Source organism: Otolemur garnettii, unplaced genomic scaffold (genome assembly GCF_000181295.1).
Source record: "Otolemur garnettii isolate 467f Iridium unplaced genomic scaffold, OtoGar3 scaffold00025, whole genome shotgun sequence".
Taxonomy (NCBI): Eukaryota; Metazoa; Chordata; class Mammalia; order Primates; family Galagidae; genus Otolemur; species Otolemur garnettii.
Genome location: NW_003852420.1, coordinates 13,241,077 through 13,255,484, shown reverse-complemented (window position 1 = coordinate 13,255,484; position 14,408 = coordinate 13,241,077). Strand labels below are relative to the sequence as shown.

Sequence of the window (14,408 nt, the reverse complement as noted above, 5' to 3'; positions counted from 1 at the left end):
GCAGCTTGTATTTCAACCCTACACTTAATAAGTTGAGGATGGAAATTAGTTAGGGTATCCACATAGCTAACTGCCAATTATTGAGGCTGTTTCTAGAGACAAATAGTTCCCTTTACTTGGTCTTGAGTTACACCCAGTATGTGTTTATTAGTTAAAGTGCTTAGGGGACACCACCAACCCTATGGCCCTATTAGCCTCTTGACTGTCCAGGCCAGAAATATCTGGTTTAAGTGGGCCTGGGTTCTCAGACAGAGGATGACTCAGTCTGCAGCCTCGCCTGCTGCTGGTCACCGCAGACACCTCCAAATCTGACTCAATGGTCTTGCCCAGTGTTTCTTCTTTTTGTGTATTTGGCAAACTTTTTCATATTAGCAATTTTGGCAGCACGCTCTGAGGAATCAAGAGGTTTAAAACTATATTAAACAAGTCTCTATATCTAAGCTTGCTGCACTGCCCTGACTCAACCTTCTGGCACAGTGACGTCTGTTTAAGGCAGTGTAGTATCTTGGCTTTAAGCTCTACTCATACCTTTCCTCTCAGTAAGTCATGCCCTGATATGCGCCGGGCCTGCCACTCCTTGCTGCAAGAGTGTGCTTCCCCTTCCTTGTATTAAGTGAGTTGCGGCTCAAACTGCAACTGATACAGCCTGTGGCCCGTCTCTTCTTGAAAGCTTTCACCCACTTTGGGGGGGAGGGGTGGAGGTAGGGTGTCTCTGGTTCTTGAAACTTTCACAGAGGTTTCTTGAAACCTTCACATAGGCACTGCCCCACAGGTGGGAAGGGCTGTGTGCATTGGGCTGCTTCCCCTAAACACGTGTCACTCTGAATCCCCTCAACCCCAGCCACAGGTGTCCTCCCCATGCCGTAGGAAGCCTCACTTGGAACACTTGTGTGCTGCTGTCAAATTCATTTTTGCCTTAATAGATAAGGAGCCTACAAAGGACCTCTTAGATCTCGGTGTTCTCGTGTCATGGACCCTTCTCAGAACTTGAATGGTGAGATATTTTACCAGAAAAATGTGTGGGACTTATGTTGTGATGCTTCACAGCCCTTCAGGGTATTTGCAGAACCTGTGCATCCTTGTGGTTAGAACGAGTCCAATCCCTGCACTGCACTGGTCCAAGGCCTTCATTTGACAGGTGAAGAAATGAAGGGTCCAGAGAAAGGCAGGGACAGAGCTAGAGGGGACTGGAAGCCAGGTGTCACACCTCTACGCTTAGTACCAGACCAGATCCTTCGTCTTGCATTTTATTTTAGTACCTCCTCACAGGTTGCCGCCTGGGAGGATGTCCCTAAGATTGTGTCTGTGGTGTTATAGCCTGGGCAGCATCTGTCTTTCAGAGACTCTATGGGGCTGGCTTCCTCTAGACACATGAGTAGGTGAATGGGACGTGAAGGATGGGTTAGGGAAAGGGTGGACCTCTGGCTATGCAAGGGCCGGTGCTCCATCCCTTGTAGGGCTTCCCTCTGTCCCCAGCCATCTCTTCCAAATCCCTGTATTTTGAATATGCCATGTGGGAGTTATCCACCATCCTCTGCCACACCTCACAGTGCTCTGGCCAGAGTTCCATCACCACCACCTGAATGACCTGTTAGTTGTGGAGACTTGTAGGGTGTTGTTGCCATTTTATTATAGATGGTTGGATCTGGAAGGAGACCATGGCAAGTCTTAACAATTGGGGGAGTCCATCGTTTTAGGCCAGATCAAAGTCTTCCAGTCCTAACTCAGCTCCTCATTAACCTCTTACTATGACTAACTTAGACTCAGGAGTCGTGTTCTAAAGCCACACCAGCCCCAACTAGCAACATCTGGATGGCCCTCTCCACATAAAGCAGAACATGTTTGCAGACAAAGAGGGTTCGGGTTAAAAACTTGGTACATCATATCCTGTGATATGGGGTGCCTGTAATCCTAGCACTCTGGGAGGCCGACACAGGTGGATCACCTAAGCGCTGGAGATAAGCTTGAGCAAGAGCGAGACCCCATCTCTACTAAAAATGGAAAAACTAGCCAGGTATTGTGGCGGATGCCTATAGTCCCAACTACTTGGGAGGCTGAGGCAAGAGGATCTCTTGAGCCCAAGAGTTTGAGGTTGCTGTGAGCTGTGACACCACAGCAACCTCAAACTCTGCGCCCAAGAGATCTCTTGAGCCCAAGAGTGAGATTCCGTCTCCAAAAAAAAGTTGGTAAGGGGAAGAGTAGTAGAGAGAGCTAGAGTCTAGGCATAAGCCTTCTGGTTGCAGAACCTGTAATGTCAGGAAAATCCATAATCCCTTGCATGACTCCTTTCTCAGCCCCGCTCTGAAGATGCAAGAGGGTAGTGGCATAGCATATCATAGTAAAAAAAAAAAAAAATAGCAGCACAGGCTTCAGAGTTGGCCACAGTCCCAGCTCTGTCCCTTCCCTGCTACTAGAGTCTAGAGAAGTGGTCCAGCTTTCCGAGGTGAGGATGAGCCTCCCTCTCCGCACCCGGCTCGTTGGGAGGTTTGCTGGGTATGTGTGCAGAGTACTGGGCATGGAAGCAGGAACTGAACTAAAGGCAAGTTATTTTTCATAACCATGTTTTTGTGTTAAAACATGTCGTGTTGAATGAATGATTGTGTTGACTCCATAAAGTAATTTTATTGCTTTTTGTTAACTCTCAGATTCTATCAGTCACCTGGTATTTGAGCTCCTTCTAAAACCCAGCACTGCATAGTAACTCGAGAGGCCTAAGAGAAGCACCAGATGTCCCTGTCCTTGGAGGCTTGTAGTCTAAGGGTAGTAAGATAGAAGTTTGCAGCAGAGTTGTGGGGGCTGAGGCCCTATGATGCCTGCTCATGGGAGAACAGAGAAGATTAATGTAGAGATTGGGTCCTCTGGGCAAGCTTCCCAGAGGAGGTGTGTGGAGGGGACCTCAAAGGGTGCATGTGATCTGACTGACAGGTGAGGTGGGGCAAGGTTCACCCCACCAGCAGTTGCTGAGGCCCAAAGCAGAAAGGAGTCTATCTCAAGAGAAGACTGACGTGAGGCCAAGTCATCTTGTCCAGAATGTTTGTCTGAGCAAGTGACTGAGATTTTTGTGGGTTTTGTTTTGTATTTTTTGGATGTGATTGAAAGCTGCCATCAAATCCTGTTAAGTACCTCCTGTGTGCCTCATAGTGCCCGTTACATAGATCACTGCTGGTCTTTGTACCCAGCAAAGTAGACATTTCCTCATTTTAAGTTGAGAAAACTGAGATTTGGGTAGCCTGGACTTGATAAAGGTCAGAGCTAGTCATTGGTAGAGTTGGGATATAAAGTTTGGATCCTCCTACTCCAAAGCCTTTGCCCTTAAGAAAGCACCAGCTCTTTAACATCCCCCCACTTCAGGGCCCACTCCTGAGCATCTTCCTGTGGGTGAGCCACCTTGCTGTGGTCTCCTGTCAGGGCTCACAGACCATCAAGCATGACGGCCCTGTGGACTTCCAGATTGTTGTGGGCCGCTGTGAGACCCCTTGCCCTAGCACCACTCTCCCTCTGTACACTGAAGCCTGAACTAAGTATATCGTCCTCTTTGTCGTCTCTACCCCCACTCCTACTGTGACAACAGGCACGCTTACAGCCCAGGCGCCCTTGTTTTTGCCCTACTTTAAGCTTCACGTTGCAACCTCAGCCATGAAGAGTGATACATGAGAACACGTGGCTCCCTGGCCTCAGTGCCTCTGACTGATTGGAATAGACAGCAGTGCTGGGGCCGCTGAACCCCCCGGGGCCGGCATGTCGATGTCAGAGTGTGAGAAGCCAGATGCTTTGGTGCACTAAACAAGTGAGGAGTGACTCATTTGGAAGCTAACCCTAGAGGAAGGAGAGGACTGTCCTCTGCACCTGTGATGCCTGCCTGCTTCACAGCACCATATGCTGGAAATGAACTGAGTCTCGGGGTGCTTATCTTTAAATGAGGGTAACTCCAACGTGGTCCTTCGGACAAAGGAGGCATTGCATTTTAAGCCTTGCGTGGCATCATTAGGTACAGTGGTGATTAATACCACTATGCAGGTCTAGGCAGGAGGGGCATGTAGGTGAGAGTGAGTTCTTGGCTACCCACCCAGTAATACTTTGAGTTTACACTGTGCCTTTTAGACTATGAATATGCCAACTAGATCCGAGTGGCAAGATAGAATAGAGACAACTGGCCTTTAGGTTTGAATCCCAGACCTCCACTTTACTTTCACATGGCCACTTGCAATCTTTGCAACTTGCTAAGCAGTCTCCAAGACCAGAATCGCTCAGCTGTGGAGAGGACTTCTTTACACAGATAAATGTACATGTGTAAAGAGAGGGTAAGCAAGGGCCCCCTGTCATTGTGGGGCACTTAATGTTGCATCTATCTTAAGAGGTGCCCAGTGCCTCTGAGGCCTGCAGATCAATGTGTGAGCCTTCTTGACAGTGCCACTGCCCACCCTTCTACCAGTAGCTGTGATGCTTTGGTACAGTTACCACAAAGTAGATTCCAGCAGCAGCCAGGGTGTATTGCAGAGTTCAGAGTTCCTAGGTTCCTTCCTTCACACGGGCTTCAAAATTCTTTAGGTGCGAGCAGGTCAGCAGGTGCTAAGGATACTTCTGCCACTCTGTGGCTGTCCCTGGGGCTATTGTCGTAATAGTGGAGCAAAGGCTTACATCCTTCTGAGTGGGGACCAGAGCTGCCCTCCACTGCCTTCATTCTCTCATGTCCATATTCAGGGAAATTCCTGAATTTAGCCTTGACCCAAGATAGGATAGATTGTCCAATCTGACACCCTAAGAATCAAAGTGACCGCTAACAACGTAGAACAGCAAGATACCCCACTCTGTTGTGGTGCTATGGTAGGCAGTTTACTAGCAGAGGGTAAAGAATGTCGTCTACATTTTCAAGAAAGGAGGCTCAGACCATGGAAATGTCTAGTAAGTAGCAGAACTTGGATTTTTTTCTTTTTATCTTTTTCCCTTTTCCATCTGAGGTTGAAAGAGCTGAACCCAGGGCTATCTGCCACAAAGCCCGTGTGCTTCCCTGATAGAGCCTCGGATGAAGATGCTGAGCTACAATGTAGTATTAAACTGTATGGCTCCCGAGAAATGAGGTGACAAAGCTCAATTCTATAAGACAGTACAATTTTAAAAGGCTAGGGAAGGGAACAATTTTTGAAGCCATTCTCATTAACTTTCATCATCATTTCATCAAAAAAAATGACATTTTAGGGCCAGGCGCCCTGGCGTATGCCTATAATCTTAGTACTCTGAGAGGCTGAGGTGGGTAGATTGCCAAAGCTCACAGTTTCGAGACCAGCCTGAGCCCCCCTCTATAAAAATAGCCAGATGTTATGGTGGGTGCCTATGGTCCCAGCTACTCGGGGGGCTGAGACAAGAGAATCACTTGAGCCCAAGAGTTTTGAGGTTGCTGTGAGCTATGACACCACAGCCCTGTACTGAGGGTGACAGTGAGACTCTGTCTCAAAAAAAAATAAAAAAATATGAGACCAATAAAGTAGGTGGGTCATATTCTTAAAATAAGAAGTAATTCTTATTTTAGTTTTAGTTTGAGGAATGGGGAAGGCATTGGGCCTGTCGACCCTTCATCCCCACCCGTCCCCCTATTCCCTGCTCACCTCAGCTCTCCCCAGCTTCTGTTCTCCAGGCTGCTGATGGCCTTGCTGGGAGCAGTTTGGTTGCTCCATCTCCTCAGACCGGTCAGTTGTTTGGCCCTCAGAAGACCTTGCAGAAAGGCCATTCACTGCCAGGTTGGCACTACATCCCCCTGTGCCCTGAGCACCAGACTTGAGTACGGGCACCAAAGCCAAGCCTTCCCATGAGTATTTTTCCGAGTGAGTCTATTTATAAATGAAGGGATTAAATGGATTTTAAATTCGACTTAAGTTCTTGTCTCTCTAGGAAGGGACTTTACAGTACACAGTTACGTGTCAGCAATAGGGGCTTCAGAGTGAGACTGTGTTTAGATTAAACCCTTCTCACTGCCACTTACCAACTATGTGGCTTGTCTGTCTGAGCTACAGTTTCCTCATCTAAGACTCAGTGACAGTAGCTCCTTCCTTATGGTGTTGCTAGGGTGAGCTGAAGGAGTCGAAGTAAAACACATGATTCCTTTTGAGCCTCTGTGGTTGTATATACTATACAATGCAATATAGAAGGGTTGGAAGTTGCCTTATTGAGTTGTTAACCTCCAAGGCACTTAGAGCTTAGCTGGCACATATTAACTGCCCAATAAGTGATTGCTATTGTAATTGTAGAGAACTAAGAAGACAGGATGTACTGACAGACCTTAGTCTAAAAGCTGAAATAAGAAAGGTAAGGATTACCAGCAAACCTTCCCAGATCCTCTAAGCCCTTGGTGCCCCAAGGATCATGTCAGACGTGCACTCTTAGAACCACTGGCTGAGCCAGCCGTGAAGGCACTAAATGAAGATTGTCAGAGTGCAAAGACCTTGGGCAGTGAGGCTAGGGGAGTTTGGATTGAGTGCTAGTTTTGTAGCTCAGCAGCCTTGTGATGCCAGAACCTGGCTTCATCTCTTAATCTGGGCCTATTCCCTTGTTTGAACTGGCCAAATCAATCCTCATGATAATCGCAGGCATATACTACAGCTATCAATTGCACTTTTGCCACCTCACCATTTTCCATTATCCTTGGTCAGTGTGGTTGTGCCTTCAAAGAGAGCTCTGTGGCTATTGGTAGGAGTTCCCTGAGAGGAGTGAGACAAGCCCTGGTTGAAGCTGGTAACCAGGAGTCGGGTCGTAACCTGGGCAGTCACGGAGTAAGATGGGCTTCTGCTAGAACGAAGTTTGACAAGCTTGAGGTCCCTTCAGGGACCCACCAGGGCTGAGACCTACACTCTTTATTGTGCCAACCTGTGCCTGGGAGACTTTGTGGTCCAACCATTCCTGTTCATAGCTGTAGAAAGGGCTTCTAGTAGCTTCCAGTGAGCATCCTGCACCTTCTCTGATGGGAGATGGCAGAGGAACCCAAAGCCAGGGTTCTCTTTGTAATAGAGAACCCGTTTGTTTTCCTTCTCACTGCCCAAAAGGGAGAACAAGACTCAGGCCTGGACTGTCTTGAGACCTCCAACAGGAGGGCTGGAGCCAGTGCCAGAGCTGGAGGGAGGGTAGGGGAGCCTTTGGGAAATGTCAGCTTCACTTCCTGGCAGGGACCAGTGATTAGAGGTCAGTACAAGCTGTTATCTCAGGAGTTCTCGCAGAGTGCTGCGCTGTCTGACCTTCTGCAGTCGCACTCTAGTAGTTTATTATGGTATGGGGACCTCTGGTTCTGAATGTCTCTGCCTAAGGGCCAACGCTGTTTTTCAGCTGCCACATGCTACCTTCCTGCTGGTTGGTGGTCATCCTATTGAGGAGGTTGTCTTCAGCTCCGGTCCCACCAGAGAAGGAGGAAAGGAATGTTAAAGTCATAATGGGTCCCAAAGATGATGTTCGCACATCACATGTGACCATACGGTTTCCCTAGTCTTTTTGTTACAGTTCACAAAGTCTTAAATGCCTTAGAGGGTGAGAGTCCCACTAAACACCTTCCTTCATCTTCTGGCAGATACGTGTCGGTTACTGAAAGCACAGAGAAGCAATAGGGATGCTAAATTTAGAGTTTGAGAAGGCTGCCGTGTCGTTCGTTGGGGAGTATGTTTATGGGAATTTTATTTTCCCAAGTCAAAGTCTGGGAGACAAGACCCACAGATGGATTTTTGTTGAGCGGAATGAACAGGCAGAAGCAACAAAAGCAGCACGGTGAAAGGTTGGGCCTGAGAAACGCTGTCTCCTCTTCAGACCACGTACTCCTCCAGCGCCTTCAGCAGCCGCCCTGGCTTCCCTCCGCAGGCAGACGCTGGGTCATCCCACACCTGTGCTGGGAGCAGGCTCTCCTTTGACAGGTGTGGAAACTACTCCATTGTCTGCTGTGTGGGGAAGAGCCCAGACCAGAGCCTGAATCTGGACCTTTCTGTTAGAAAGGCCACCTTTTCTCGTTCATTAAAGTACCCCATTTGTCCTATTAAAAAGTTGAGTGTGACAATGTGGTATGTGTTCAGTATCAAAAAGTAGGGAAAGAGGACAATCCATTCATGACAGGAAGTGCAATGACTTTTGGTGTATTTCTTGCCAGGCTGTCCTACGCTGGGGGCCGGGGGCTTATTTTGTCCCATAGTTATGGTCACTGTATGCCACAGAACCTGGTAACCTGCTGTTTTTCACTTAACCCAGGGAAGTGGGTTTCCCCATCCCATTCCACATGCTGATAGTTGAGAAACAACTGTCTCATTTCGTTAGATCACTGAGTTGATGGCTCATTTGCTTAATTGTTCCTTATTTTTGGACTTGAGTTTATTACCTTGTAATTTAAATACACTTCAGTGAACATCTTTATTCATAAAATGCTTTTTATATTTGGGTTTATTTTTAAACTTCCAGGGATTGAAGGAGCTACTGGCCTAAACCTATCGAAAGCTCTGGAATCCCATTGCCAAATAGCATTCCAGAAGCTTTTTCCACTCTTCATAGTGTGGGGGGTGCTCTGACCCCAGCTAGAAACAGTTTTGGTGGTTGGATGGGAACCGTGGCCTGTTTACATCAAACACATTCATGGTGTCTGGTTGGGGACAGTTGGCTGCTGTGGGCCAGATGTTTCACAGTTACTATTCCACTCAGTTCCGTGTTCAAAGGAAGAAACCAAGGCTGACAGGAAGTAAATGGCCTGGTAATGCTCTACTCTGCTGCCTCCTGTGAGCACTAGCTGGGCACCTTCCCAGGAGCTGAGGAGATGGGCACAAGCAGCAAGTGATGTTGGCAGAGCGGCTGGCTCTACCTTACAGAGCAGGGTTGCAGGCACACGGGGAAAGTCTTGTCTGCTTTAGTTGTTCAGGGTGTGGCAGGTACTCGCCCAGTGCTGGGGCACTGTTGCTGTGGCCCCCTGCGCTCTCCTGTTCTATATGTATTCACTTAATTTCCATGGTAGCCTGTGATGTAGGTACTGGTGATGGGACCAAGGAACAGAGGGCTTAAATTTACCCGTGGTCAAGTGGCAGAGCCTGTTTACTGGCCCCACAGGTTTGGCTCCAGAACCCTTGTTCTTAACCCCATCAACATGCTGCAGTGGGCCGAACGGGACCAGGCGGTGGGCTCTAGGCAGGGCAGTGGGACTGTGGCCCTTCTAAGACATTGGTAGGTAGCCTCATTCAGGCTCCCAGAGGCGTAAGCCTCCTTTTCTGTAAAACAGGTAACTAACCTCAAGGGTATTGCTATGACGTTTACTACAGCACAATTAGTCATAGAGACTGGCAGGGTCTGTGGGGATGGGTCATCCAGAGGGGTGCCCTGGTGTCTTTCTCCTCGCAGCCTGGGGAAGCCAGGATGGGAAAGAGGAATGGGATCCATGATCTGGCCGGTACTGATTCAGCATGCTATTAAAGCCAGGGTCTGGCCTTTAATTGTTGTGACCTTGGGTAAGTTAATTAACCTGTGCCTCAGTTTCCCAGTCTGAGAAAATGAGTGTCTACAGTAAGGCAAGTCGTAGCAAAGCTAGGTTGACAGGAGGTATTTAGAAAACTCCTCCCCCGGCACACAGACAGCTTCAACGTTCCTCTGGGTTGGGAACTGGTGCCCCAGGCCCACTGACCCGATGTCCACTCCTTGCCTGCCTTCTGTCTTCCAGGTCGATCCCTCGGGACCCACAGTCTCACCATGTCTCGTACAGAGGACGGCAGAGGGGACAGGTGGTGGCTTGGCCGGTTGGCGATCTCCCAACAGCTGGATCTCGGGCAATGTGAAGCTTTCATTTGGGTTTCCCCCTTCCTTTTAGTTTTGCTTAATTTTTTTTTTTTTTGGTCTTTTTGTTTTTTAATTTAAACCATTGAGACTTCAAAAGAGCAGGAAGCTATGTGTGGACAGGCACCAGTTTCTTTAAAGAAATTCAATGTGGATAAGGCATATGCATAAATTTTACTTTTAATTTTTATAGGGGGTTAGGGAGCTACTTTTGTTTTTGTCTTTCACTTTCCCTCTGTCTTTCTACACGTCTCAGTTCTGCTTCTAGCATCTTGCTTCCCTAGAGAAGGCCTGCCTCCCCAGAGAGAATTTGGGGTTTCTCCTAGAACGAGGCATGAAGACATAATGAGGCCTCTGGCTACCTCCCTGCCAGATGCAGGAACTGCAGGACTTCTTGGTCAGCTGTCCCTGGCCAGTCCCGGGCCTCACACGAACAGAGGTGAAGAACCACCTGGAAGAGGAAGGACCTAGAAAGGAGGCCTCAGTCGCGTGCTTTGTTCTCTTTAAGCTGTTGGGAGCCCACGGCCCCACCAGGACTTACGGCGGTGGTGTGCATTCATTCCCTCTCCTACCGTGTGTAACAGGGAACTTGGAGGGAGGGGCGGGGGGTGACCAGCAGCAACCCCAGTTCTATAAACCTACCTTTCTGTGAGGAAAAACTATCGTGCCAAACTCTGCCTGGGACACAGCTGGGTCTTCAGCAGGCATCTGTCACTGCTGTGAGGATAACGCCCCTCACCTACTGTCTCCTGGTTTGTCATCTTCCCAGATGGGTCTGAAGGTATCCAGGTGCCTAAGGCCCCCAAGATCTGGTTAGGACCATTGCCACGATGACAGGGTATCCTGAGCTAGCTGCCATTGCCGTCTTGCAGCAAAGGGCATGCCCTGTGTTCCAGGGTCTGTGGTGTCATATGTGGTGACACGTACTGTCAAGCGCCATCTCCCTCACCCCCAGGGACTCACTAGGTGCCCACCCTCAGTATAAATATGTCTGATGGGAAAAGAATGGACCTGCCCAGACCAGGTAGCTTCTTGTGGCCTTGAGGTGCCCATCTGAAAGCTTGCTGCCCTCAAGCTTTCCCAGCCTCCCACCTTCAACTCCCCTACTCATGTCTGTTGTGGCTGTCACTCTCTGGCAATCTCCTGCACCTGCCTACCCCAGGCTGCTTCTCAGAACCATCTACACTCCGGCAGCAAGTAGAAGGGGGAATGTTCTGTGTTCTCTCTCTGGACACAACTTGGGCTTTTCCAGTGGCTTTTTACCCCCATTGTGGCCAAATAGGATAATGTCTCTGGGGAAGGAGAAAGGAGATCTTCTGTATTCATTTTTGTGTTCTCTTTTACTAAACCAACATAGGATGGATAGGAGAGATAGTCGGAGGGCGTTTTCACTGGTGTATGACCAAGGGGGGCTTCCCCCCCAAAGCAGGAATCCTTTGGCCCTGGGGTTTGGGAAGCCCAGCACACCATCAGGCTGGACTTGGCAAAGTGTTTCTCACTTTCTTCCCACCTTCTCTCGAGCCCCTCAACCAAGGTTCCTTCCTCATGGGCAGAGAGTTGGCTGCAATGAGCAGGATCCCACAGGGCTGCAGATGATGACCAAGCCCCGCCCTTCCTGGGCTGACTCCTCCAGCAGCCTCCTGAGTACTCCAAGTTGCAGCTGAGAGGATCGGAACACCACTGTCCCCCATCACAGTGCATAGCCCTTCTGTACCCCACCCTCACCCTCCCTTGCCCCAACTGTCTTTGTGCGTGGGCAAATGGGAAAAACAGTCCCCAGACTCAGCACCCCCTCTCCCAGGCTACAGCCCACACTCTGTCATCCCTGGTGAGGTTCCAGCCTAATAAGTTTCTTCCTTATTACCTATCTTTTTTCTCTACCCTCCTAGGTCCCGTCACTCAGTCTAGAGTTCTTGGGCACTGTAGTGCTTGCCCTTTGTTATTTTTCTTGGTATCAGAGTATCCCCTGTAAGTCACAGGTGGGCAGCTTAGTAGGGGCAGCCAGAGGCTGTACCCCTGTGTCTTCGGAACTCCCAGCCAGCTCGTGCTTTGTGACAGGGCCTCCTTCCCTAGTCCCAAGTGCCTGTCCCTTCCTCTCCTGCTTTCTCTACTTTGCCCACCACAGGCACCTAACCTACTAGTCAGTGGACTGGCCTTGGCATAGCCCCTGTGGTCTTCTCAGTGCACCTCCACTTGTCCCCATGGCTGGCTTCCTGATTGTCGCTCCCCTCCACCTGCCACCTCACCTGGGTCTCGGGCCTGCCAGCAGCTCCTTCTGTGTCATCTCAGCACCACCAAGTTTGTTAGACCTGTCCAACTTCTAGGACTTTCCAAACATTCAAACATGGGTCATTCATTCTTTTCTCCTTGGCTCTGTGACAAGGCTAGCCTATAGGAGGGAGGAGATTGGCCTCAGCCCTCCTGGGTCTGAGCTTGGTTTCCCTGAGTCAGAGAGGAATCAGCAGGACAGATCATAGTGCCTTATTCCATTGTCATCCCCTGCCAGACCTCCCTGCTGGGAGGGTGTGGCTTTTTTCTCCCTATCTCTGTCCATCTGTCACCTGCACTCTCTCCCACTCCCAGGGAGCCATGGGGGAAAGGATCCTCACCCCAGTCCCCCTCACCTCCTTCCACCAGGGCAGTCACTAGCATCTCTAGCCCAGGACAGAAAATCTGTGCTTCAGATGGGTGCACACTCTGCTTCATACTCCCCAGCAGGTCCTCTGCCTCTTACCTCTAGCCAGGAGGATGCTGTAGTCTGTTCATTCAAGACTGGCTCCATCTGACCCCTTTCTGGGCCCAGGACTATGGTTGCAGGCCTCAGCCTCATCTCATCCCAGGGGCATTGGGACAGGAGAATAGGAATTCTTTCCTCCAAACCGGATGAGGTGTGGCCCCCCCATGGCCCTTCTTAGGGGGTATACTAAATGTTTACTTAAGCAATACCCTGTTTACAGCTGGAGGAGAAATATGCCCGTCACTGGGTGGAGATTTGCTACTCTGGACAGGGCCTGCCCTCCTTTATGGCACTGCCAGTGCACTCTCCAGAGTGAATGAAGGTAGCAATGCCTGGGACAGAGGCGAGCCTCCTTCACTCCCTCTGCTCCCTGCCCTGTGGTGCTAGGACCACTCACCACCTTCCCTGCAGCCTCCTTGCCCCTGCCCGTTGGCCACCTCATCATTCCCTTCCTCCAGGATTCTCAACTCTCTAACATATCACTTGTCTCCTAGCCTAGAAAACCAGTGTTGAAGCAATAAGATTATTTTTGCTTGAATCTTTTTCTAAGAGAAGGAAAAGAGTTGGCATTGTGGGAATCTTTCTTTTTTATGCTGTTGGCTGTTTACTTTTTTTTTTTTTTTTAGAAGAAAGAGCTTAATGGATAGATGTCTGGATTATCTTTTAGAAACTTAGGAATGCAAGAGTCAGGCTGCTGCCCCTATGGAGGGGTCCTTGGCTCTGCCCTTGCCTGGCTCCATACCGCCCCCTCCAGCCCTGTCCGCCAGGTATACCTCCTACCATCAGTCATCCCATGCCCCTCCTCCTCCCACACCTCGGATTACCCCTCCCTTTGACTCATTTTCCCTTCCTAGGCCTGTCTGGCAGCCCCCAGGCAGACACAGCTGCTGGGAGTCTCCTTAGGCCTAACAACCTCAGAATAGCCAAGCTGGCATTATTCAGCTCTTCAGGCCACTGAGTTCTAGATGCAGAAAGTCAGAGGTATTGCCTCTGCCATCCTCCTGCACTGGGCTGCAGCACAGCCTCTGAGACAGCACAGGCCCACCTCTTACCCTGCCTGCCTGGGCTCTGAGCACCTGGGGCTCCTGTCTGGAGAGATTAACCCACTACCATTGGTTGCTCAAGGGTCCCCTAAGATGTCAAGAGTATCAGAAGGGAGGCTCTCCCATGTGTTTTTCCAGGAGAGGCCACGGGTGGAAGGGAACCTATTTAGGGGCATTCAAAACAATCTTTTGTGCCCAGGGGCTTCTTCCCATTGGAGCAGGAAAGTATATTTCACTTATTTCTTAAAGATTCATGTGGAACAGACTTGAGTGAGAGGGAGGTTTTAAGCCAGGCACAAAGTTAGTTTCAAATACTAGTTAATAAATCTATTTTTCTTTATTTCCTTTTTTTGCACAGAAGCTGGTAATCTAGGACCTACATGTGAACAACTTTATATGAATATTTTTTGTACTTGGTTTACTTGGGTTGGTATGATACATTATATTTAAGTTCCTTGAACACTGTGGATCCCCCTAATATGTATGAATGACTGAGGCTTTGTAAATTAAGGGACGTTTGTGTGAATAAAGTTATTTGATGGGGTCAAAGAAGCCATATATGATTTGAAAACGAGTGTTTTGTGGTTTGTTGCTGTCATTTGGAAAGAGTGGAGACTTCAGCCCCTAGTCTCCAGGTGGTGAGTGGTGGAAAGGGTGCTTGGCCACCCCAGTCCTCCCTGCTTGAGAAAGCTGCCTTCTGGCCTTCCCTCTACACCTGAAAGATAGGCACTTAGACGTGAAGGAGCCGTGCGGCTTGTACTAGGGCACCCCAGGTCCAGACATGCCCTGGTCTCTTCCAGGGCCTCAGCACACATTATGGACCCCTCTACCTCAGCCCTGCAGTTCAGTTTCTA

General features: G+C 49.4%; 1 protein-coding gene across 1 annotated transcript in view; it reads left to right on the top strand.

The window, feature by feature from the left end:
- The window catches only part of STK35 (serine/threonine kinase 35), a 43,254-nt gene extending 29,133 nt beyond the window's left edge, over positions 1–14,121 (top strand). The window contains exon 4 of the mRNA XM_023512227.1: positions 9,662–14,121. The gene's annotated coding sequence lies outside the window, so the exon portion shown is untranslated. The remainder of the gene's footprint in view (positions 1–9,661) is intronic.
- The last annotated feature ends 287 nt before the right edge of the window (positions 14,122–14,408 follow it).